This window comes from Coregonus lavaretus, assembly GCF_964263955.1.
Source record: "Coregonus lavaretus genome assembly, chromosome: 26".
In the NCBI taxonomy this organism is placed as follows: domain Eukaryota; kingdom Metazoa; phylum Chordata; class Actinopteri; order Salmoniformes; family Salmonidae; genus Coregonus; species Coregonus lavaretus.
The window spans coordinates 23,678,308-23,705,597 of record NC_140013.1 but is presented as its reverse complement, the minus strand read 5'-3'; the positions used below and the strand labels follow the sequence as shown (position 1 = coordinate 23,705,597).

The window sequence follows — 27,290 nt, the reverse complement described above, 5'->3', positions numbered from 1 at the left end:
TCCTGTCATGTTCAAATCAGACTGTCCATATCCTAAGTTCAGGCTAGGCGTAGGAGTGGTTTGGTTATCTGCACTACCAACAGATCTCTGTAATTGGCTAGCAATGTTCTCTCCTATTTCATGAGCTAACTGTGTGATGAGACTTCCTAGGTCTGCAGAACTCACATGCGAACTAGACACTGGCTGACGTGGAGAATGTTCATCTGTTTGGGTGTGAGTGTATGAAAATGCAGGACGGCCCACTGAACTAACGCTGCTTGCAATGTCTGGAGCATCTCTTAAGCTACGCATGTGTGGTGCGGGGGAATATTCATCAGTGCGTAAGCGTGTGGACGAGAATACAGGTCTGCCTAGTATACCAGCACCCCTAACCGGCGTGCTCTCCACCCTACTCATAAACCTGCCCCTCCCCAGGATTACCCCTGCAGCATCTCCAACACTAAATGGTGTCTGCGCATCCTTACCATCAGTCATTTAAAAAAAAAAAAATAGAAAGTTGTAATAGACTATGGTAATGATATGTGAATCACCAGAACATGTGAATATGATTTTTTTTTTTTAATGATAGAAGTAGCTGAGGTAAGCAATTAAGAGCTACAATTTACACATTAATGTTTGCCCTTATACTTGTCAACGTTCCGAAGAGGTTCCTACTCGTCAGAGCAACCACCGGCGATCACCCTGGCGATGATCTGAAGCGAAGATATCCGGGTCACGGCACCAATGTAGCCGGCGCGGTCTGCTCGTTGCCGACTACTGCGTTGTGTTCCGGTGCACTGAAGACAAGACACTGGCGTACTTGAAGGCACTTTATTGTGTACAACTCTCTCAATCTGTTCAACATCAAGGAGAGAAAATGTTCAAAACTCTACCCTCGACCAGAATCCGCCTCTCTCAGTCGAGTAGAATGCAGACTCAGTATAATCACATTCAAAAATCCAAGGAATAAAATACAACATAATTGGAAAATAAACATCGCATCTGGTGTATATCTTATGTATGTGTCATATTGCATGTTATCTCTGCCAAAAACTCTGAGCTTTTAGCCTTTACATTAATACTGTGCAACATGACATAAACCATCTTTCAAATAGGTAATACATACAGTAATATGCACGAAGCAACATGTAATCCTTCACATTTGAGCTTTTCAGTGCCATTAAACACTAATCAATACATGAAAACATTTTAAATGAACACATATTTTTAACCTGATATTGGGAATACATACCTATTCAACATCAAGGAGAGAAAATGTTCAAAACTCTACCCTCGACCAGAATCCGCCTGACATAAAAAAAACAACTGAAACGTGGGCTTCAACACAAGAGGATAGAATGACGATCGCTAACTTACAGCTAAACAAAACACGAGGTTAGCTAAGTTAGCAATTTCTCAAACTCTCAAAAATAGCTAAATTCACGACACAGCTTGATTAAATGTATGTACACTCATCATATAATATACATACAAGTTACTATGTGCACTGAAACATTTTAGTTTTAACAGGTATATCAAGTTTATATCACGCCGAAGTGAACACATACCTCTCTCAGTCGAGTAGAATGCAGACTGAGAAAAGCATGAGACAACTCCGCATATAACCAAACCAACACTCTAGAGGGCGCACTTACACAACTAACTCTCCCAATATCTGTAAACTACACGAAATGCTGAACAATACAATATTTTGGTGAAATCAACTCACAAAATAAAATAAAAAATAGAAAATGAACGGTTGCAAAAATCTGTTATTCTTTGACCTGTTACATATGCATTACTGTAAAGTTTCGTAGGACTTGGAGACTGAAATATAATACTTTTAGCTAGTTAGCTCACTATTTAGCTACAACACTGACATTGCTAGTACCAGCAAAGATGGTTGGTGGATACATGAATGTAGTTCATTCTGCTGTTCATTCAGGCTGTTTACCGTAAAAAAAAAAAAGTACATTCGCGTCTACTTAACTGGGTGTGTATCCCATAGACACCAATGCAATAGCACCTTGCTGGGTCTGGTCTACTTAGTTCATTGATTTTCATTGAACCAGGGGAAAAAAAACAGCTAGTGGGGTGTCTCGCTTCCTCTTCCTTCTCTGGTACCAGTCCCGTTCAATAATCTGCAGACTGCGGATACTACTTGCCGCGCCCACTAGGCATCACTTACTATATGCCGCTCCCGCTGCCATTGAAGCTGCTAGCGCTGTCTTTGGCCCACACTCCAGCACAATAGGTGGCGGTAACATAATGCACCAACATCGTTGGATGCCAGCCACCGAAAAACCCCACTGAATAAGGAGGCTGCTAGCTAGCTAGGAGACACCTGTACACAGTTTCCTTCCACCCAGCATGCTGAGTGCTGCTTTCAAATCAAATCAAATGTATTTGTCACATCCGCCGAATACAACAGGAGTAGACCTTACAGTGAATTGCTTACTTACAAGCCCTTATTAACCAACAATGCAGTTGTAAGAAAAATAAGTGTGAAGTAAATAATCCGGGTAGCCATTTGATTAGTTGGAGTCTTATGGCTTGGGGGTAGAAGCTGTTAAGAATCCTTTTGGACCTAGACTTGGCGCTCCGGTACCGCTTGCCGTGTGGTAGCAGAGAGAACAGTCTATGAATAGGGTGGCTGGAGTCTTTGACAATTTTTAGGGCCTTCCTCTGACACCACCTGGTATAGAGGTCCTGGATGGCAGGAAGCTTGGCCTCAGTGATGTACTGGGCCGTACGTACTACCCTCTGTAGTGCCTTGCGGTCGGAGGCCGAGCAGTTGCCATACCAGGCAGTGATGCAACCAGTCAGGATGCTCTCGATGGTGCAGCTGTATAACTTTTTGAGGATCTGAGGACCCATGCCAAATCTTTTCAGTCTCCTGAGTGGGAATAAGCTTTGTCGTGCCCTCTTCACGACTGTCTTGGTGTGTTTGGACCATGATAGTTTGTTGGTGATGTGGACACCAAGGAACTTGAAGCTCTCAACCTGCTCCACTACAGCCCCGTCGATGAGAATGGAGGCGTGTTCGGTCCTCCTTTTCCTGTAGTCCACAATCATCTCCTTTGTCTTGATCATGTTGAGGGAGAGGTTGTTATCCTGGCACCACACGGCCAGGCCTCCCTATAGGCTGTCTCATTGTCGGTGATCAGGCCTACCACTGTTGTGTCTTCGGCAAAATTAATAATGGTGTTGGAGTCGTGCCTGGCCATGCAGTCATGGGTGAACAGGGAGTACAGGGGAGGGGAGGAGGCCAGGACCAAGTTTGGGAAACCCTGTCCTAGCTAGCTAGCAGCCTCAATGGCAGTAGTAAGTGACACGTACTGGGCGCGGCATGTAGTAAACTCGGTCTGCAGTTAGACCCGTCTCGTTAGGCTAAACTCTGCTCACATGACTCTCCTACTGCCTGTCCAATGGCTCAGTGGAAGATGAAGTGGCATGTAGTACCTCTCATCTTCATATTCCTTCATCTTCCACTGAGCTTTCACTTGTTGCACTTGTGTTGATTAGCTGGCTGGATCTATCTATTTCCTTGAAAAGCCATTGGATAGGTAGTAGGAGAGTCATGTGAGTTGAGCTTATCCTAACGAGACAGTAAAGTTGACAACCTCTCAACCTCACAGCTCAAATCAATCAAATCACATTTTATTTGTCACATGCTTCATAAACAACAAGTGCAGAGAGAAAAATAATAGAAAGTTAATAACACAAGGAATAAATACACAATGAGTAAGGATAACTTGGCTATATACACAGGGTACCAGTACAGAGTCGATGTGCAGGGGTACGAGGTAGATATGTACAGTACATATGGGTAGGGGTAAAGTGAATAGACAACAAGGTAGATAATAAGCAGTAGCAGCTTAGCTATCATTCATGTCAGCAGCACCAGCCCTGGACAAGCTCACTCATTGGTTTAGTGTAAAATTAATGAAAGTCTTGTTTCTACGCAGATTTGTATTTTATTTCAACCGTTAAACCATTAACCAGGTTCATCTTACCTAAATTCTGTTTAAAATTGTAATGCAACTTGATAATTTATATTCTGTTTCAAATGTCTTCACAGGAAACATTGTCAGACACAACCCCACTCCTACATGTCAGCACTTCCTCCTTCCATGGAAGAGTGAGAGAGAGTCATCCTCTGTCCTGGTAGTTAGGAGTGAGCCAGTGGGAGGACAGCAGGACAGTGTGTCACTCCTGTCTGTCAGTCTGTCAGGCCTGGAGGAGTAGGTCACCATGGAGTGGCTAGTGTCGGCTGTAGAGAAGGACTGTCGGCAGCTGGGTCCAGGGCCCCGGCCTCAAGAGCTGGTGGCCCTGGTCCCCACCCGCTGGGTGATGGGCCTAAGGGAGAGGAGGGTCATCCGTTGTGCCCGTTCAGAGAGCGCCAGTGAGGCAGAGATTCGCACCTATCTCCAGCGCTCCCTGGTGAAGCTGCCTCCTGGCTGGACCCGTGTGTGCATCCAGGGCCTGAGGAAGAGCAAGCTGAGCTACAGGCTGGCAAGGGACCCAGGCTGCCAACTAGTCTCCCAGGATTCTTTCATGAAGACCATTCAGGGGGTATCACAATGTAATTTCAGGTCCTGTTCCAATTTTTTTGGTCAACTTTAATTGCGAAATAACAGCATTATACAGTATTTTAAGCATTTACATTCAAATGTAAAACTCCTAAGAAATGATTTGTAAAATGTTGCCCTGCATTTATGAATGTGTGATAAAAAATGGTTGAGAGTCGTTACGTACTCATATCTGTTTTGGTCCTTTCACAGAAACCTGTGGTGCGAGGCTCATCACAGCCACGTGCAGCCCTATGCAGGGGCTACGTAGCAGATGCATGTAGCAGCCATAGATGCTGTGCGCCAAGCGCTGCAGAAGCTCTTCTGCTCTACGTTCGTCTCCATCCCCGTGTCGCCATCCCTCTCCTCTGCCAGAGACAAGGACAAAGACAACCCATTCTCCCCAAGCAGCTCCTCCTCCTCTAAGCACCCCTCAGACCAACTGTGTCCTAACGTCCTCTCTGCTGAGTGCCTACTGGAGTCAGCAGACTTGCTCTACGTGGTTCTCCCCTACACCCAGTACTCACTCCACAACATTGTCACCTACAGCCCAGCCAAGCTGGCCAACAGCCATGCCAAAGTGCTGTTCATCCTCTACCAGTTACTGATCGCGTTGCGGGCCTGTCAGGTGTCGGGGCTGTCCTGTGGAGAGCTCTCCCTGCAGGACATAGCGGTGGACGAGCAGCTCTGCAGCCGCCTCAAGGTCACCCTGGCCCATTATGAAGAGCTGGGGGAGGACAGAGAGGCTGACTGCTATGTTACTGAGGGAAAAGTGCCAAGAAGCATCAAGGCGAGGGAGCAGGGCCCAGATGTGAAAAGTGACTGTGATAAGAGGCTGTGCAGAGATTGTTTCGATGAGCTCAAGTCCTTGGTCCTGGACTGGGTCCATGGTAGAGTCAGCAACTTCCGCTACCTGATGGGGCTGAACAGGTTAGCTGGACATTTACATTACATTTTAGTCATTTAGCAGACGTTCTTATCCAGAGCGACTTACAGTTAGTGAATGCATACATGTTTTTATTTTATTTTATTTTTTATACTGGCCCCCGTGGGAAACGAACCCACATCCCTGCCGGCCAAACCCTCCCCTACCTTGGACGACGCTGGACCAATTGTGCGCCGCCCATTGGTTTCCCGGTCGTGGCCGGCTGCGACAGAGCCGGCCGCGGCAGGGTGACCTTGAGGCGGCTGCAGAGCTGCTCGTCCACCGCTATGTCCTGCAGGGAGAGCTCTCCACAGGAGACCACTGCGCCACTCGGGAGTCTAAGAAGGGAGGGAGACCCTAACTACCACCCGGTCCTGCCCTGGGTGGTGGACTTCACTGTGCCATATGGGAGGTTCCGGGACCTCAGGCGGTCCAAGTTCAGGCTGAATAAAGGAGACAAGCAGCTGGACTTTACCTATGAGATGACCAAAGAGGCCCTTTCAGCAGTGGTGGCTAACGGAGGTGGGGCAGTCAGTATTATAGGAGACTTGGGTCTGGGTGGGTCTGTAGGCGCCAGTGGTTCAGGGCAGTCTGAACACCTACACGTGCCCCATCAAATCTCAGACGTGTTGTCAGACATCACCTACTACGTCTACAGGGCCCGGCAGACACCCATGTCAGGTCTCAGTGGGAACCGAACGAATACCCAGCCAGTATGGAACGCATCCAGAGCTGGACCCCGGATGAATGTAACCCAGAGTTCTACACAGATCACTCCATATTCTGCTCCATCCACCCTGACATGCCGGATCTGGAAGTTCCCCCATGGTGTAACTCCTGTGAGGAGTTAATCGAGGTGCCTAGAGGTGTCTCAGCAGCTGCACTACTGCTGTCCGGTAAAGAAGCCGTCAAGGCCAAGAACGTGTGCCTGCACCTGGTGGATAACCACACCCATCTGACCAGCTACGGGGAGGTCCAGCTGTTTGACCAGCCCCACCCACTCCGCCTTGCACCTTACCAGTACTCACCACCTGAATCCCCTCTCCTGGGCCCCGCCATTCTCAATGTGCCTCCTCTACAGATCCCACCGCTAGATGCCATGGTGGACGGAATGGTCCCAGAGGCCACGGGGTGTGAGTCAAGTGGCTGGACCATGGTGGACCGAGATGAAGAGCTAGAACAAGGTATGGAGGCTCTGGACTCACTCAGTGGAGGGACCTCCACTGGCACCTCCACTACCTTCTCTGTCCCTCTACCTCTCATCAGCACAGCAAGGTCTGGGGGGAAGACTGGAGGAGAGCAACCAGCCATGGTGGTGTCCCAGTCGCCCAGCTCTTTCTCAGGGGAGGGGGCATCAGGTAATGCCACCAGCGCCCTGGGCTCTGGCATACGCAGTGCCATGGTACAGAGAGGGGGCACCATAAACAAGAAGCACGCAGAGGGGAGTGTGAGTGGTGCCAACAACACAGAAGACTTCAAGATCACCCTGCCTGAGGGCTTCAGTCCACTTCAACCTCTTGAAGAGCTGGAGAAACTGAACAACTTTCTGGTGAAGAGCCTGCATGCACAAGTCTGGCACCAATCTGACTCCAGGAAGGAGAGGACAGGAGCGCCACAATGTCTCCCCTCTCTAGCAGAACTCTACCAGAGGGACATGCAGGCTCTGGGCGTCCTCATAGCAGAGATCTTCTACTCGTCTAAACTGCGGGGCGTGAAACCAGGCACCCCCCTGAGTGAGCGCTTCCAGGCTGTGATAAAGCTATGTTCGGCCAGCCTGCGTGACGTGCCCCTGCCACTGCATCACGCTCTGGAAACACTGATACATCTACGCCAGCACTCCTCCAAAGCCAACGTAGAGAAACCATGTTGTCCTCACCCTCTTCTTTTTAAATACGACCCCATTTATGAGGGTCTCCCGCCCCCAAACCCCTGTCAGTTACTGAGCCCCATCCTCTCCCCGTTGCCTTTCCCCACCTATTTCCCTGCCCTCCACCATTTCATCTACTCCTACCATTCCAAGATGGAGACCACCTGCAGCCTTCAAGGTCGCGATGTGGTCTTCCACCTATGGCAGCAGCTGGAGACACTGTTACAGGGAGTCATCACAGCTGAGGGGCTGGAGCTCCTCCTGCCCTTTGTGCTGGCGCTCATGCTAGAGGAGTCCACTGCTGTGTATGCTGCCTGGTACCTGTTTGAGCCCATCTCCAGGGTACTCGGGCCCAGAAACGCGGCCAAGTATCTCCTGAAGAGAGGGGAAAATGGGGAGAGATCAACAATGTCTGTCTCTTATAGACACTGGCGCAGCCTGCCAGTGATGTTGGACTCAGTGTCTGTAGCTGGCCACTGTGGACATGTAGGTTGGTGTGTAAGCACTGAAGACGCTAACTGTAGTTGGGCTGTAGGCCGTGCCAATGTTTGTGATGACTGTTTTGTAGACCAATGTGGTTTCAGTGTTGAAGGGTCCGACATGCATTGCTCCCGAGTTAGACAAAGAGGTGTAGAATGCCACCTTGGGTCTGCCTGCGCTGTTGACACAGGAGAGAACACAAAATGAAGAATTGTAAATATTGTTCAATACATCAAGTTTGTTCAATAAATCATGTTGAACTGGATTTATTGAACAATATTTACAGTTTTATGCATAACATTTGTGTTAAGTTCACATCTGTTTTACCTGCATTCTGACTTCAGATCCCACAACTGGCTCTCACTGGTTGTCATTCTGGCCTCCAAGGCTAAAATACCAAAGGAAAAAAACATTCAACATTGAAAAACAATTAGGCCTATTTGCTCAAAAGTGCACTTGGAAGACCTCCCACATCCCACTGTCACAGTCTGAAATATACCCTACTCTTGTTTGTAGCAAATAACTGTAAGTCGCTCTGGATAAGAGCATCTGCTAAATGACTAAAATGTAAAAACAAAAATGTAAATGTTATTTTAATGGACAAAAAAAGTTGCTTTTCTTTCGAAAACAATGACATTTCTAAGTGACCCCAAACTTTTGAACGGTAGTGTACTATAATATGAAAATACTACATTTTATGTCTAAAAAGCAATATCCATCTTACCTCTATATTGTTTGTTTTATGTCCTGCAGATTCGAGAAGAAAGATGACGAGTTCAACGGGAAAGTGAGCCAGGTAGCCTGTAGCCTTAATTCTGGCATAGAATCCAGCCTAGCTGACGCGATGCAATTTTCCTGATTTTTGACCAAAAAAATTCTCAGGCCTCCATTGATTTAGTCACTAATTCTGGCCATCCTACTACATGATATTATCTTAACATCTTCAACTGTTCTAAAAGGTGTATGTTCTCTCACATCACTCCTTGACTACAGTAGATTAATCATACACATGCACACTATTTGCATGTGGATGATAAACACCTTTGGTTTGAGTTGGTTTGCGGTAGTGCTCCTTTCAGTGTAGGTCCTAATCAAATCAGATTTTATTTGTCACATACACGTGTTTAGCAGATGTTATTGCGGGTGTAGCGAAATGCTTGTGCTTCTAGCTCCGACAGTGCAGTAATATCTAACAAGTAATATCAAACAATTTCACAACATATACCCAATACACACAAATCTAAGTAAGGAATGGAATTAAGAATATATACATATATGGATGAGCAATGACAGAGCGGCATGGACTAAGATACAGTAGAATAGTATAGAATAGTATAATGAGACTCTACCAGTGTTCTTGGTCTTCAGCTCCTCCACCTGTTTCTCACTGTCCCTCAGTTTGGCCTCCATGTTTCTCAGCTCCACTGTCTGTTCCGCCACCATGTCTCACAGCGATCTCATTTCAGTCCAGATGTCAGGGCTGATACTTTCACTCCCTTTGACCGTCGCTCCACTATCCCTACACTACACACATCCAGAAAATACCAAGTTGAATGCTACAGTGCTGGACTTTGCCCTGGACAAATGTAGCCTGAAATCCAGACCTATTTTCTGCTAACATTACACTCCTTCAAATCAAAATCAAATCAAATTGTATTTGTCACATGCGCCGAATACAACAGGTGTAGACCTTACCGTGAAATGCTTACTTACAAGCCCTTAACCAACAATGAAGTTTTAAGAAAATAGAGATAAGAAAATATTTACAAAAATAATAACAATAATTTTTTGTTTTATTTTACCTTTATTTAACTAGGCAAGTCAGTTAAGAACAAATTCTTATTTACAATGACGGCCTACACCGGCCAAACCCGGACGACGCTGGGCCAATTGTGCGCCACCCTATGGGACTCCCAATCACGGCCAGTTGTGATACAGCCTGGAATCGAACCAGGGGGGTCTGTAGTGACGTCTCAAGCACTGAGATGCAGTGCCTTAGACCGCTGCGCCACTCGGGAGCCCAGTAATAATGAGGCTATATACAGGGGGTACCGGTACCAAGTCAATGTGCGGGGGTACAGGTTAGTCAAGGTAATTTGTACGTGTAGGTAGGGGTAAAGTGCTCTGCCTTATGCGAAACAATGTTTGGAGTGGAATGTTACCACAAACAGACTTCTACACAGGCTAGGACAAATGAGTGCTGAACTGAACTTTACCCCCACATGAACAGGCATGGCAGCAGATTTCAAGTTTTAGTTGCTCATTGTGTTTGATATCTCACCCCCCACTGGGAATGGGCTTTGGCAGAGGGGGCGAGGATTTTGTTAGGAGAGATTGGAAAGCATTTTCCCCCAGAACCCAAATCGATTAGTGAGAGATTTGGTTTTGGGTGCAGAGAATATCAGTTGTCATTGTTGTGTTGACTGTATAACACTGATAACTGATTTCTCCCTACAGACACAGTCTGCAAGACCGTTAGATGGCTGTCTGCAGAGCTTGGACCCACAGTGACGTCTCGATATCTGGCCAGGAATCAGCTCCGGCTGCTCACCACCTGCTACATTGGAGAGTAACTGATGGATAGTTGGCACGAAAAGGACTTTCAAATACTGAAAGAGTTTGCTGTAACGGTTCTTACATACTATAGAAAACACCAAGTCACCACACTATCTATTGTCCTGGTTGAAATATGACACAATCAGCCAGTTCACACTTCTAAATAAATTTGACTGTGCTTACTACAGAGATCCTATTAAATTAGGATATCCCTATTAAATCAGGGATTATATATGTCATTCTATAGTGCCTACGGTTGGAAATGGAAATGTCATAGTTTTTATCCCTCAACAAGTGTATGCACTCGCTCTCGTCTCCCTCTAACCAACCAGGCCCTGAGAAGCACCAGTTTGTGGCTCCGGTGGTGTCGGAGGAGAGCAGCCTGGAGTGTGTTGGGATGGGCAGTGTGTATGAGAAAAAGCCTGTGGTAGGAGACCAGACAGCAGGACCAGTTCTGGACTGTCTCATCTATATCGCACACCTCTATGGAGAGCCTGTACTCACCTACCAGTACCTGCCCTACATTGGATACCTGGTAATACTGTCTTTTATTTCAATGCCCTCGCTATGGGTGCATCTCAAATGGCTCCCTATTTCCTATATAGTTGACTATTTTTGACCAGGGTCCGGTGCCATTTGAGTAGGGCTGACCCCATTTAGTCGACTGGTCGATTGTTTGGTCGATAGGCTGTTGGGCGACCGAGATGTTTTTAGTAGAGCAGTGGCAAATAGATAAAAAAATATTATGGCACACGAGACAGCTGTCTGATTCACGCCTGTCTGAGTGGACTAATCCATTGTGGAGGCACACCAGTATCACCTGTAGTACATTTACCCTTAATTACCATCATTTATCATCTACAATGTTTGTTTGGTTACTGTAATTTCTGTTAATGCATTCAATATATTATTATTACATTCTTACCTTTGTCATTGTAGGAGTGGATACGTTGTTTGCAGAGCACACAACCTAGGCTACACTTGTGAGAAAAAAGTTTTGGTTTATTTCATTCCATTTACGAGTTTTGTTTGGAGCGCTCCTGTCAATCTTGAGTAAGGACACGCACTTGATTATGCATAGAAGTAGGCCTAGGCTACCTGGCCTGTGCACAAATGTAGGCTTATAAATGTGCCCATTTGGGGATCTGATAGTATTTCTGGTTGTCTTAACTCACTGAGGGGAGCTTGGAGTTTAGTCAAAGTGAAATTCTCACACTCCAATTTTTACCTTGGCACTCACAGCCAAGGTAAAAACCCTAGATTCGAACATGGATTGCCTACTCACGGAAAGCAGGGTGATGAGGGAGTCGCTACTAGACATACAAACCTGAAACGTGTGAAAATCTAATATTTTCTGGGATTCCTGAGGACACATCCAATAATCCAGAGGGTGCGATCAGAGAGTTCATGCAGTCTGCCTTAAAATTTCCTCTAGAGACTGTAAACAAGGTGGATTTCCACCAAGTGCACAGTCTTGGAGCTTCAAGACCAAGGGTCCCCGACCTATCATCGCAAAATTTGAACACTACCAACAAAAGGATCTGATCAAAAGCAGGGGAAGGGAGCTTAAAGGGACCAAATTCGGTCTCAATTACACATTTCCCCTGGAGAGAAACGAACGTCGCAAGAGGCTGTATCTTGTACAGAGGCAACAGAGGGAGAGGGGTAAGCGTGCCTTTCTCATTGTGGACAAACTCTTTATAGACGGACAGCTTTTCAGAGACAGCTCCATAACACCATGGCTGTGCTAAACTCTACGGGGACATCAGGTTACAGAAAAAAATAATGGGGACTGTGAAATTTCAGAACAAAATGAAGTTGATACAGTGAGGGGAAAAAAGTATTTGATCCAATGCTGATTTTGTACGTTTGCCCACTGACAAAGACATGATCAGTCTATAATTTTAATGGTAGGTTTATTTGAACAGTGAGAGACAGAATAACAACAACAAAAAATCCAGAAAAAAGCATGTCAAAAATTTTATAAATTGATTTGCATTTTAATGAGGGAAATAAGTATTTGACCCCTCTGCAAAACATGACTTAGTACTTGGTGGCAAAACCCTTGTTGGCAATCACAGAGGTCAGACGTTTCTTGTAGTTGGCCACCAGGTTTGCACACATCTCAGGAGGGATTTTGTCCCACTCCTCTTTGCAGATCTTCTCCAAGTCATTAAGGTTTCGAGCCTGACGTTTGGCAATTCGAACCTTCAGCTCCCTCCACATATTTTCTATGGGATTAAGGTCTGGAGACTGGCTAGGCCACTCCAGGACCTTAATGTGCTTCTTCTTGAGCCACTCCTTTGTTGCCTTGGTCATCTGTTTTGGGTCATTGTCATGCTGGAATACCCATCCAAGACCCATTTTCAATGCCCTGGCTGAGGGAAGGAGGTTCTCACCCAAGATTTGACGTCCATCGTCCCTTTGTTACAAAAATGAAGTCTCCAACACAGGAACGCTACCAAAAATAATGTGCAGAAACTCGTTACTAAAGATGGAGTCATCCATGATTCTCCGAATGATATTTCAAAAGAGGAAGCTAAATATTTTAAGCCGATGTTTTCTTTTCCGTCTCATCCTCACCCTCTGCATAACGATTACTGTAAGGAATAATTTCCAAATAATTTAAAAAAGGACAAATTTACAAATGCACAAAAAGATCAGTGCGAAGGCCAAATTACAGAGGATTAACTTTTTGAGGCTATTAAATCCTTTCGGTTTGGAAAACTCCCAGGGCTTGATGGCATACCAGTAGAGGTATATTGTATTTTCTGATATACTCAAAGCTCCATTATTAGCTTGTTTTAATTGCTCCTATAGAAATGGTAGACTGTCAGGTACTCAGCAGGAAGGTCTGATTTCACTATTATTAAAACAAGACCCAAATGGCAAATATAAAGATCCAGTCTATCTAAAAAACTGGAAGCCTCTTACACGTCAATGTTGTGATGCAAAAATACTAGCAAAATGCATAGCACTCAGGATTAAAAAGGTTTGACCAGGTATTGTTCATCCTGATCAGACACGTTTTTTACATGGACGATACATTGGAGACAATATACGACAACTACTAGAAATAATAGAACAATGTGAAACATCTAAGAAGCCAGGCCTGGTATTCACAGCGGATTTTGAAAAGGCCTTTGATAAAGTAAGACTGGATTTTATATACAGTGCATTCGGAAAGTATTCAGACCCCTTGACTTTTTCCACGTTGTTACCTTACAGCCTTATTCTAAAATTGATTAAATTGTTTTTTCCCTCATCAATCTACACACAATACTCAGTACTTTGTTGAAGCACCTTTGGCAGCGATTACAGCCTTGAGTCTTCTTGGGTATGACACTACAAGCTTGGCACACCTGTATTTGGGGAGTTTCTTCCATTCTTCGCTGCAGATCCTCTCAAGCTCTGTCAGGTTGGATGTCGCTGCACAGCTATTTTCAGGTCTCTCCAGAGATGTTCGATCGGGTTCAAGTCCGGGCTCTGGCTGGGCCACTGAAGGACATTCATAGACGAAGCCACACCTGCATTGTCTCCTGACTAGTCTCCCAGTTCTTGCTGCTGAAAAACATCCCCACAGCATGATGTTGCCACCACCATGCTTCACCGTAGGGATGGTATTAGCCAGGTGACGAGCGGTGCCTGGTTTCCTCCAGATGTGACACTTGGCATTCAGGCCAAAGAGTTCAGTCTTGGTTTCATCAGACCAGAGAATATTGTTTCTCATGGTCTGAGAGTCCTTTAGGTGCCTTTTGGCAAACTCCAAGCGGGCAGTCATGTGCCTTTTACTGAGGAGTGGCTTCTGTCTGGCCACTCTACCAAAAAGGCCTGATTGGTGGAATGCTGCAGAGATGGTTGTCCTTCTGGAAGGTTCTCCCATCTCCACAGAGGAACTCTGGTGCTCTGTCAGAGTGACCATCAGGTTCTTGGTCACCTCCCTGACCAAGGCCCTTCTCCCCCGATTGCTCAGTTTGGCCGTGCGGCCAGCTCTAGGAGGAGTCTTGGTGGATCCAAACTTCTTCCATTTAAGAATGATGGAGGCCACTGTGTTCTTGGGGACCTTCAATGTTGCAGAAATGTGTTGGTACCCTTCCCCAGATCTGTGCCTTGACAGAATCCTGTCTCGGAGCTCTACGGACAATTCCTTAGACAGGTGTGTGCCTTTCCAAATCATGTCCAATCAATTTAATTTACCACAGGTGGGCTCCAGTCAATCAAATTGTAGAAACATCTCAAGGATGATCAATGGAAACGGGATGCACCTGAGTTCAATTTCAAGTCTCATAGCAAAAGGTCTGAATACTTATGTAAATAAGGTATTTCTGTTTTCTATTTGTAATACATTTGCAAACATTTCTAAAAACCAGTTTTTACTTTGTCATTATGGGGTATTGTGTGTAGATTGATGAGGCAACAAAAAAAAAATTAATCAATGTAAGGCTGTAACGTAACAAAATGTGGAAAAGGTGAAGAGGTCTGAATACTTTCCGACTGCACTGTATAAATGCCTGGATTTTTTTCAAATTTGGTGAGTCTCTTATTCAATGGGTAAAAGTAATGTATAGCAACCCCAGGTGTAAAATAGTAAATAGCGGCAACATCTCCGAGTTTTGAACTGTCAAGAGGAGTTAAACAAGGGTGTCCGCTGTCACCATATCTATTCGTTATGGCCATTGAAATGTTAGCTATTAAAATCATATCAAATAAAACAACATTAGAGGATTAAAAATCCAAGGCTTAAAAACAAAGGTGTCCATGTATGCCGATGACTCAAGTTTTATATTATGTCTGCAAGCTAGATCCCTGCAATGTCTCATTGAAGATCAAGATAACCTTTCTGGCATCTCTGGACTAAAACCTAATTATGATAATTATATTACGTATTGGATCTATTAGGAAACACAACTTTTACATTATCCTGCAGTTTACCTATAAAATGGGCTGACATTGAAGTAGACATACTTGGTATTCATATCACAAAATATATAAATGAGCTCTCCACAATGAATTTCAATAGAAAACTAGTCAAAATAGACAAGATCCTGCAACCATGGAGAGGTAAATACCTGTCTATTTATGGAATAATTACACTGATTAACTCCTTAGTCATATCTCAGTTTACTCATTTATGGCGCTGCCTACTCCTGATGATTCGTTTTTCAAATCATATGAGCAAAAATATTTTGCTTTGTCTGGGATGCTAAACCAGACAAGATAAAGCATGCCTATCTATATAATGAATATGAACTGGGTAGGTTGAGATTATTACATATAAAAGCACTAAACATCTCTCTAAAAGCTTCACTTATACAAAAGTTTTACTTGAACCCTAAAATGGTTCTCAAGTAGATTAATAAGAAAAGCTCATCCATTGTTTAAAAATGGCCTTCTTGCCTTTTGTGCAGATTGCCATGTCACATTTTTTATTCATTGAAAATTAAACCTTCAAAGTATCTATTTTTCAAGTATTGCAGAGCTGGTTACGATTTGAATTTCATCACCCAGAAAAGATAGAACAAATATTATGGTTGAACTCAAATGTGCTGGTTGGTAAAAGAGCTTTAATTATGGTATTTCGTTTTTTAAATGATATTGTAAATTGGAATGGTGGAGTTATATATTTCATGGAGCTATCAGAATTGTATGGGAAGGTCTGCTCAATCCAAGATTACAACCAATTGATTACAACATTACCCCAAAAATGGAGGAGGCAGTTGGCAGCTGGAGGAGGTAGGGCACTGGTCTGTCTGCCCGATATATATAAAGGATCAAAAGTGGCAGAGGATTATTTTTTTGCATAAATAGGAAAGTATACCAGTTTCATTTCAGCACCAGGATGTTCACAGCTGTGCCATTCAGATTGCAAAATGGGTGGGAAGAGATTTTTGATGTACCGATTCCATGGCACAGAGTATATTTGTTGATATATAAAACAATGCAATATTCAAGACATCATGCTTTTCAGCTAGAATTCTTGTACAGAATTCTTGCCACCAACAAAATGTTGAATATTTGGGGCATACAATCATCGCAGCTCTGCAGATTTTGTTGTGAGGATACTGAATCAGTAGACCTTTTGTTCTGGTATTGCCCTCAGGTTGCCTGATTCTGGTCTCAGGTTCAGGAATGGCTGGAAAAGCGTAACATTAATCTAAAATTAACCCTAGAAATAGCATTGTTGCGAGATCTGGAGAGACCTGGTCAGTCAATTACTGATATATTAATACTCTTAGTAAAAGTATTTCTCTTCAACTTGCAATCTGTGGATTCTATTTGATTAGATTCAAATTAAATGTTAAACATCACAACATAGTTGAAAGATATATGGCGCATAGAAATCCTAAGAGGGTGGTCAGCAGAGATGGGTGGGTTGGGCTGAGGGAAAATGAGGGCTGGGGATGTGGGAGTGGAGTTGCTGGGCGTGGTATAGAATGACGGTCAAAGATAAAAGTAAAAAATGAAGTCAAAATAAACACACAAAAGTACGTTTGAATGACACTGAGAAGCAACGCTGTTACATCCAATGCCTGTTTGCCTGAGGCTGATGTCGCGCAGGTGCTTGTACGCGTGTACATATAATAGTGCCACACGTACACTCAAACGCATACAGCACAGTCGGCCTTGCTGTTTTGGTTGAGGGGCAGCTCTCAGGGAACTGTGGGGGGATCTTGGATGGTTGGTGACCTGGCGGTTGGGAGCTTGGGCCGGTGGCCGATAGGTCGCTGGTTCGGGTCCCCGATTTGACTTGGTAGGAGATCTGTCGACGTGCCCTTGGGCGGGGCGCTTGACCCTGGTTGCTCATGTGGGTCGCTCTGGATGGGAGTCTGCTAGATGACTGAATGTAATGTAAATGTTGAGCGGCTTCACTGCAGGTAGATTGTATGTTTTTAATATTGAATAAAAAGTTAATAGTTGATACAATGTTTTAAGGTCCTTGCAGACAGGCCATGCATAGCCAATGTGATTATACTTTTTTGTTGGTACTTTCTACCCCTTTTTACCCCTTTTTCTCCCCAATTGGTAGTTACAGTCTTGTCCCATCACTGCAACTCCCGTACGGACTCGGGAGAGGCGAAGGTCGAGAGCCATGTGTCCTCCGAAACACAACCCCGCCAAGCTGTACTGCTTCTTGACACACACTGCTTGCTTAACCCGGAAGCCAGTCGCACCAATGTGTCGGAGGAAACACTGTACAGCTGGAAACCGAAGTCAGCGTGCATACGCCCGGCCCGCCACAAGGAGTCGCTAGAGCACGATGGGTTAAGGACATCCCGGCCGGCCAAACCCTCCACTAACCCGGACGACGCTGGGCCAATTGTGCGCCGCCTCATGGGTCTCCCAGTAGATACATACTAACAACTCAACAAGATCTCATAGTTTCCCTTCGAAATTCGACGTATTATGGATGAATGTCTATTTTTTATTAATTCCACGTGGTTACAGGGTTAAAACAGAAACTCGCGAGGCCATGAAAGAACTGGAACATTTTCAGCTTCCAGGAATTGTGTACAGATCCTTGCGACATGGGGCTGTGCGTTATCATGCTGAAACATGAGGTGATCTCGTTACGGTATCTCTGTGCATTAGAATTGCCATTGATAAAATGCAATTGTGCTTATGCCTACCGATACCATAACCCCACCGCCACCATGGGTCACTCTGTTCACAACGTTGACATCAGCAAACCGCTCGCCCACATGACGCCATACACACTGACTACCATCTGCCCAGTACAGTTGAAACCGGGATTAATCCGTGAAGAACACGAAGACAGTGGGCATCGAAGGTGAGCATTTGCCCACTGAAGTCAGTTACGATGCCGAACTTCGGTCAGGTCAAGACCCTGGTGAGGACGACGAGCACGCAGATGAGCTTCCCTGAGACGGTTTCTGACAGTTTGTGCAGAAATTATTCGATTGTGCAAACCCACAGTTTCATCAGCTGTCCAGGTGGCTGGGCTCAGACGATCCCGCAGGGGAATAAGATGGATGTGGAGGTCCTGGGCTGGCGTGGTTACACATGGTCTACTGTTGTGAGGCCGGTTGGACGTACTGCCAAATTCTCTAAAATGACGTTGGAGACGGCTTATGGTAGAGAAATTAACATTCAATTCTCTGGCAACAGCTCTGATGGACATTCCTGCAGAAAGCATGCCAATTGCATGCTCCCTCAAAACTTGAGACATCTGTGGCATTGTGTTGTGTGACAAAACTGCACATTTAAGAGTGGCCTTTTATTGTCCCCAGCACAAGGTGCACCTGTGTAATGAGCATGCTGTTTAGTCAGCTTCTTGATATGCCACACCTGTCAGGTGGATGGATTATCTTGGCAAAGGATGGGACCAACACTTTACATGTTGCGTTTTATATTTTTCTTCAGTGTAACTGTCACGGTTTCGGCCGAGGCTGCTCCTCCTCCTGGTTCGGGCAGGCTTCGGCGTTCGTCGTCCCCGGAATACTAGCTGCCACCGTTGTATGTTTCGTGTATTGATTGCTTTAGTCTGTCTGGTACACCTGTGTCTGTTTGTGTCCTAATTACGTGTCCTATAAGTTCCCTGTTTTGTGTTAGTTAGATTGTGTGTTGTTGTTCGCCTATCGTTGTGCTGCGTGTTTTGTTTCTTGTTTGTTGTTTTAGTGTTTTACGCATGGTGCGTATATGCTCGCCTCTGATTGTTTTTGAGGTAGTTTGTTTACCGTTTCCTTTTGGATTTTTTGAGTAAACTCTGTTGGACTGAGCCTCGGTGTCCTGCGCCTGACTTCCACACCACATACACCTCACCTTATGACAGTAACATCAGACCTTGGAGATGGAAACATATGCAAGGAAACATGATTTCCCACATAAATTCACATACAGTGTTACATTGAAAAGAAATATACTTTGTGTATAGTGTGAAACAGTGTTCTATTGAATCTGCCACTCTGTGTTCTGTACTCAGGTTCCCCAGTTGAGTGCAGACACGTTCAGCTGTGTGTCTGAAGACCCTCAGCCTGATGGCTCTCATCTGTCTGCGCATCGGCAGGGAGACGGTGCAGCAACACATGGTAGAAACCTTGAAACGCTTCTTCACCATCTTCTCCCTGCTGCAGTGCCTACAGGGACAGGTAAACACTGGCCTTACTAGAAGGCAGGCATTCTGACACTGTATATATTAAACGCAAAAACTTTTAAGTGAAGTTAGGCTGGTTAAAAGCCAGGAAATTCAAATATATCCGTTTTGATATGTGAGCTCAATCTTTTGACATATGTTAAGTGGTGAGACTTTTTTATTATTTAATTCCATTGACCTGTCCTCTCTGTGTGGCGCAGATGGAGAGCGCCCCCCCGCACGGAGGTGGGAGAATGCACCCTGCTGGATGTATGTACGCTGGAGGGGTCAGAGGTGACGTGTGAGCTGGGGGTTCTGGAGGAGCTGCAGGCCGTGTTTAACCCTGAGATGGCATACGCCTCCTACATCCCCTTCTACTGCCTCATAGGTGAGACACACACACACACACACACACACACAGACAGACAGGTAGGCACACACACAGACAGGCAGACACACACACACAAACACACACAGACAGGCAGACACACACACACACACACACACAGAGACAGGTAGACACACACACACACACACAGACAGGTAGACACACATACACAAACACACACACACACACACACACACAGGCAGGTAGACACACACACAGACAGGTAGACACACACACAGACAGGCAGACACACACACACACACACACACACACAGACAGGCAGACACACACACAGAGACAGGCAGACACACACACACACACACACACACACACACAGACAGGCAGACACACACACACACACACACACACACACACACACACAGACAGACAGGTAGACCCACACAAACCATTTTATAAATGCATACAATCCATCTTAAAAACTGAATTCTATATGTTCCTTATATGTCCTTGATGGTTCTCAAAGCATTGTGTCCTCTAGCCCTCTCAGGTGATGTAGCGATCCGTAAGCTGGTTTCCAACCACGAGCTGGTCTGGAGGTGAGCCCTGGCAGTCCTGATGCCAACCCCCCAGCAGGGTCCAAGGACAGGGTAGAGATGCCCCCCACCACCTCCTCCGTGGGCCCCTCCCCTGGTCTGGGAAGCCATGTGGTCCGCAGCCCCTTCCCTGCCCACTACAACTCCTCCACACCCCTGGGCTCAGACACCCTCCCAGAGTCAGGCACCTTTGGCAGTCATCTGGAGGGAAACCGCATCCAAGTAGCCCGGGACTCTGAGCCGGGCTACCCGGCCTAGTCATACTCAGCCTGTCATCTCGTCTGCCTCCACCTTCACCACTCCATCCCTGGGCCCCTCCTCCTTCTCCTCCTCCTCCAGGGTGGTGGGTCCTACCCTCGAGGACAGCGCTCTGAAACAGGAGCTCCCTCGCAGCGGCCGCTCCCTGCAGGGCAACTGGCTGGCCTACTGGCAGTACGAGATCGGTCTCAACCAGCAGGATCCCCACTTCCACTTCCACCAGATGGGTGGGCCATTCGGGCACGGCTAAGTGTTTGGTGCCGCTTGCTGGGGAGGACTACTTCCTGTCTGGCAGCAAGGACAAGACTGTGAAGCTGTGGTCCCTCTATAACCACGGCGACAGGATGCGGGATGTGGAGCCAAGGCTGACCTACACAGACCATAAGAAGTCTGTGTTCTATGTTGGCCAACTGGAGTCGCTGCAGGAGGTAGTCAGCTGTGACGGCACCGTGCACCTCTGGGACCAGTTCACAGGTCAGTGGGGAGGAGACGTGTTGAGTTGACTCTCTGCTTCTGTTCTGTTAGAGTACACAGAATGTTTTTCATTTAACTGAGTGATTTTATTTTAATTCCACTACATATTTCATTAGAATTAATAATAAGACGTTAGGTAAATAAAAAAGCTTCCGAACATACATACAGTATTGGGAAATAAAGCTCTCCTCTTCATGTGTGTGTCCAGGTAAACAGATCCGCTCCTATGAGGCCCTGGATGGGAAGAACCCCATCACAGCAGTGACCACCATGCCTGGCAGTGCAGACTCTGTCCTCCGCTTCATTGACCCACGCAAACCAGGGCTGCAGGTACCTACCAAACCCATGTAAAGGAGAACTACCCTGCTCACTCCCCTGTTTAGTCTCCATCCTTTTTATGTTAATCTAGTGGTCTGGTCAAAAGTAGTGCACTATATAGGGGATAGGGTGCCATTTGGGACGGTACCATGATTTTCTGCCTTATTATCCCATGTTATTCATCAGTATTCATCAGTATTATCCCATGTTATTCATCAGCGCCATATAATGGAATAGAATAGCTTTTGCCTATTGCTTTTTCTCTGCCTATTCTTGGCCTGCCTGACATGCCAGAGACAATGTTCTTCCCATAAATATAGAACATAAATATAATTTTTATACTTACAGTTGAAGTCGGAAGTTTACATACACTTAGGTTGGTGTAATTAAAACTTGTTTTTCAACCGCTCCACAAATTTCTTGTTAACAAACTATAGTTTTGGCAAGTCAGTTAGGACATCTACTTGGTGCATGACACAAGTAATTTTTCCAACAATTGTTTACAGACAGATTATTTCATTTATAATTCACTGTATCACAATTCCAGTGGGTCAGAAGTTTACATACACTAAGTTGACTGTGCCTTTAAACAGCTTGGAAAATTCCAGAAAATTATGTCATGGCTTTATAAGCTTCTGATAGGCTAATTTACATTATTTGACTCAATTGGAGGTGTACCTGTGGATGTATTTCAAGGCATACCTTCAAACTCAGTTCCTCTTTGCTTGAAATCATGGGAAAATCCAAAGATATCAGCCAAGACCTCCGAAAAAAAACTGTAGACCTCCACAAGTCTGGTTCATCCTTGGGAGCAATTTCCAAACGCCTGAAGGTACCATGTTCATCTGTAAAACAATAGTACGCAAGTATAAACACCATGGGACCACGCAGCCGTCATACCGCTCAGGAAGGAGCCGCGTTCTGTCTCCTAGAGATAAACGTACTTTGGTGCGAAAAGTGCAAATCAATCCCAGAACAACAGCAAAGGACCTGGTGAAGATGCTGGAGTAAACAGGTACAAAACAATCTATATCCACAGGAAAACAAGTCCTATATTGACATAACTTGAAAGGCCGCTCAGCAAGGAAGAAGCCACTGCTCCAAAACTGCCATAAAAAAAGCCAGACTACAGTTTGCAACTGCACATGGGGACAAAGATCTTACTTTTTGGAGAAATATCCTCTGGTCTGATGAAACAAAAATAGAACTGTTTGGCCATAATGACCATCGTTATGTTTGGAGGAAAAAGGGGGTACTTGCAAGCCGAAGAACACCATCCCAACCGTGAAGCACGGGGGTGGTAGCATCATGCTGTGGGGGTGCTTTGCTGCAGGAGGGACTGGTGCACTTCACAAAATAAATGGCATCATGAGGAAGGAAAATCATGTGGATATATTGAAGCAACATCTCAAAACATCAGTCAGGAAGTTAAAGCTTGGTCGCAAATGGGTCTTCCAAATGGACAATGACCCCAAGCATAGTTGTGGCAAAATGGCTTAAGGACAACAAAGTCAAGGTATTGGAGTGGCCATCACAAAGCCCTGTGCGTAATAATAACAATGCCAGAGTACTGCACAGGATACCACCAACAGACAGGAACTAAAATAACACACAACTAACGAACAGGAAACCACAGGAAACTTATAAGGCACATAATCAAGACCAAACGGACACAGGTGTAACAGACAGACCAAACCAAACGAACATCGAAACATTCAACGGTGGCAGCTAGTACTCCGGGGACGACGAACGCCGAAGCCTGCCCGAACAAGGAGGAGGAGCAGCCTCGGCAGATTCCGTGACACACAAGTTGTGTCAAAATGGCTTCAGGACAACAAAGTCAAGGTATTGGAGTGGCCATCACAAAGCCCTGACCTCAATCGTATAGAAAATGTGTGGGCAGAACTGAAAAAGCATGTGTGAGCAAGGAGGCCTACAAACCTGACTCAGTTACACCAGCTCTGTCAGGAGGAATGGGCCAAAATTCACCCAACTTATTGTGGGAAGCTTGTGGAAGGCTACCTGAAACGGTTGACCCAAGTTAAACAATTTAAAGGCAATGCTACCAAATACTAATTGAGTGTATGTAAACTTCTGACACACTGGGAATGTGATGAAAGAAATAAAAGCTGAAATACATCATTCTCTCTACTATTATTCTGACATTTCACATTCTTAAAATAAAGTGTTGATCCTAACTGACCTAAGACAGGGAATTTATACTAGGATTAAATGTCAGGAATTGTGAGAAACTGAGTTTAAATGTATTTGGCTAAGGTGTATGTAAACTTCCGACTTCAACTGTATATTGTCTATGGCTCACCCTGTCCCCCCCCCCCCCCCCAGGCAGCATGAGTTCCGGCTGGCGTACAACAACGTGAGTGCCGGCCTGATCCGCTACCTGGCCGTGAGCCCTGGGGGGTGCACCGTGGCTGCAGGCTTCTCCTCTGGCTTCATCGTGCTGCTAGACGCACGCACAGGCCTGGTGCTGAGAGGCTGGCCCGCTCACGAGGGAGACATCCTGCAGATGAAGGTGTGTGTGGGGGTTGGGTAGGTGTGTGTGTGTTTATTGGTAATTTCACAGTGACTATTGCTAGAGCAGTGGTTTCAAATTAATAGTTTCATGTTCCCGTTGGATCGTGATTATTCTTTACTGTGGTTAGCTATTGGATTTTACCAGCGCCACAAACAAACGATATTGAGGGATATAAAGTGAACTTTGTCTCATAGAACTGACTGCTCCCACTCTCACACAGTCAGTTATTTGGCCCACAGGACTTGGTTACGTAATGGGCCTTTTCCAATCAACATGTTTCTGCTGCTACACATGCTGGCTGCGTCCCAAATGGTACTCTATTCTCTCCCTTTGGGCCCTGGTCAAAAGTAGTGCACTATACAGGGAATAGGATGCCATTTCAGACGTAGCCACTATCTCTGGCCAGTCAGTCCTTCACATGTTCCTCTCAGAGGAGTATGTAGGGCTCTGAAATGTTCAGCAGTCACTCAGCTGATATAAACAAGAGGCAGAGTTGCAGCTAACTGTTTTATTCTGCTGTTACATGGTGGTGGTGGTGGTGGTGGTGAAATGTTAACGTGTGTCAAGTGACAGTTGTACCCAGAGGGTTTGTTCAGAAGCAGTCAACAAAGCACTAGAGCTGAGCAAACTTGATTTAACCCTGATTGGTGGGGTCAAGGATTGTGTCTCTGGCTTTAGAGGCTCAAGTTCAGGTAAATATGTACAGGAGTTACTCATTATAAAGGCTACACTGAGTCTCACTGGTCCATCCAGAAATTACCTAGACTCCTTATTGCTTTAACATTTATGGATTACTCTGTCAGTACTCCCATATTTGAGGTGCGCCACTGATGATAGTAATGTCCTGGCAAAGAATATACAAGTGCTCTTTTTAATCCAGTTATGTCAGGGTGAGCGTGGGTGGGTGGTGTGGGTGTGAGCGTGGGTTGGTGTGGGTGTTTGTGAGTGTACACACATATGATGCCCTGTGACTGTGCTCTCTGACTGTGGTCTCCTGTGTGTTTTGCAGGCTGCTGAGGGAAACCTGGTCATCAGTTCGTCCACTGACCACACTCTGACCGTGTGGAAGGACCTGGAGCACAAGCCCCTCCACCAATAGAAGTGTCCCTCCGACCCGGTCCATGCCTTCGACCTGCAGAGATCGTGGCGGGCACCGTGGCCAACAAGATAGGGGTGTACTCCATGATGAACATCTCTGCCAGCCCGGCCAGCAGCACCAAACTCAGTTCGGAGAACTTCAGTGGGACCCTCACCAGCCTGGCTGTGCTGCCCACCAAGAGGCTCCTGCTGTTGGGTTCAGAGAACGGGGCCATCAGGCTGCTAGCTTAGGGGCTAATGTATAACGCACTGGCTCAGCTAGATATAGACTCTGCTGTTGACTTTTGCTGAAGGTGTCCTATTCCTAAAGTGTGTTGCCTGTATCCTGAGCCTCTCTCAGCTCCTCCCCTCGTGGGATGGAGGCTAGACCCGCTGAAGAGGCAAGTGGTGAGGTCCTCAAAACGTCCTTTTACAACGGAGAGAGAGAGGGGAGCGCTAAGACAGTAGTTATATGAGCCTCAAACTGAGAGGACTTTGCCCGTCTGCTCTGCTGTAGTCAACGACCAAAATAAAGATGAAGTGTTGTTATATCACTCAGTCGAGGATAGATCTACCTTACAGGGCAACAAAACACTTGATTATGACTATTAGCATTTATCTATAGATCTTATATAATGAAGAAGATTCTTATCCTTGACTAGGTCAATATTATTTTTAAAAGGAACTGCTCAGGAAGGTGGAGCCTAACATGGCTCTGATGTAGTGTTGGCACTTTCCAAATAGATGCATACCTACCAACCAACACAAAAAAAGACTGTGATTCACATTTCACACACCTATCATCATTATCTTCCTAACATTAGATCACACCAAGCATCAGGTAGGTGCACGGAATAACTATGCAGTATTCGTAGATAACAAAATAATAATACAAAATAAACATTTTTAAAAGTCTGTTTTCCATCTCTTTCTAAATAAGTAATGCTTTTTCACCTTACATTGTTTCTAAATGATAAAAAATAAACCTACACAAGACCATTTCATTTGACAGTGTTAGTGCATCTTCTTAATGCGAGGGATGGCAGAGTCATGATGTGATTCTTCAACCTGTTACTTCTGTGTGCCAAGGTCACGTGGTCAAATCCTACTGCACAATAAGGAGCGCCATTTTCAAGCTATTCTCAATTATCACATTTTAAGATGATTATTTTACAATGATTTAATGGTTCAATATTAAAGTTGTTAACATTTCTTTTGAATAACCCTAAACCATGGTTGCCGAAAGATAAAAATAGTGATACAAATAATCAGTTCATGTGTTGTAGGCCTAACTAAAGAAAGGTTGATTTTATGTAATGTATCATGATGAAACCCACTCAGACATTAAGCAAGCAATGTGTTTGGACTCTAGTTTGTCCATAACATTGACTAGTTAGCATAGGAACAAAGCGTCAAAGCCAAGACACAATTGACTTTTGTATTGTAATAAGTATGCCTTCTATGTAATCACAAATTGGCAGTGTAAGAAAAAGAATGGCAAGAAAAATCCATAATTTATTAAAAAATATATATACATTTGAATTTGGGATTTAAAGTAACTCCTGGTTATGTATTTTAAGTACTTAAGGGGAGGAATTTTTTACCTGCCCCAATTTTGTATGTACCTTGTTATCCTGAATGGGATGCTTATCTCTTCCACCATAGCACCTGTTGCCAACGTTTTCACTCCTGTTCTTAGTCAATCTTCAAGACAGTCTACTCTGCTCACAAGGGTGTCTGTGCTATTCTGCACTTTTATGATGTGCATTACCATCCATGACCTCAACACAATCCTATAGTCTTTTTTGGAGAGAAACGTCAACCTTGGCTCATTCAGTTGTTTAACAGGCCACAAGGGTCACCATGTTCCCATGTCTCCTTTTGTTTCCTGTGACTTTTGTATTGTCTAATAATAAAACATTTACTTTGTTTTCAAAAGGAATCAAGTAACACCTTGATAATCAGAAATTGTCCAACTGATTTCCATTTTGAAGAGAGAAGTACACAAATAAAGTGATCATTTTATTTAATAGGTTTAATAAAATATTACCTACACAATATGCTTGTTTCAGGTTTTTACATGAATCAGAAATGTTTGTATCTCTTATTCTCCTCTATGTTGCAAGCGAATCAGAGAGAACAACATTTAAAGTTCTTATTGGACAAAGTCCCCTCTTGATGTTTGTAGAAAAATGCCTGTCAGCTCAGCTGCAGTC

General features: G+C 45.0%; 1 pseudogene across 1 annotated transcript; it reads left to right on the top strand.

Moving 5' to 3' along the window:
- Positions 1-635: 635 nt before the first annotated feature.
- LOC311101951 (WD repeat-containing protein 81-like) lies at positions 636-27,134 on the top strand (annotated as a pseudogene). Its single transcript, XR_014615763.1, has 13 exons — positions 636-4,574; positions 4,764-5,492; positions 5,819-8,002; positions 9,873-9,903; positions 10,280-10,387; positions 10,711-10,913; positions 11,621-11,625; positions 19,320-19,485; positions 19,691-19,857; positions 20,357-21,143; positions 21,352-21,473; positions 23,812-23,994; positions 25,007-27,134. The product of XR_014615763.1 is annotated as a WD repeat-containing protein 81-like (transcript).
- Positions 27,135-27,290: the final 156 nt, after the last annotated feature.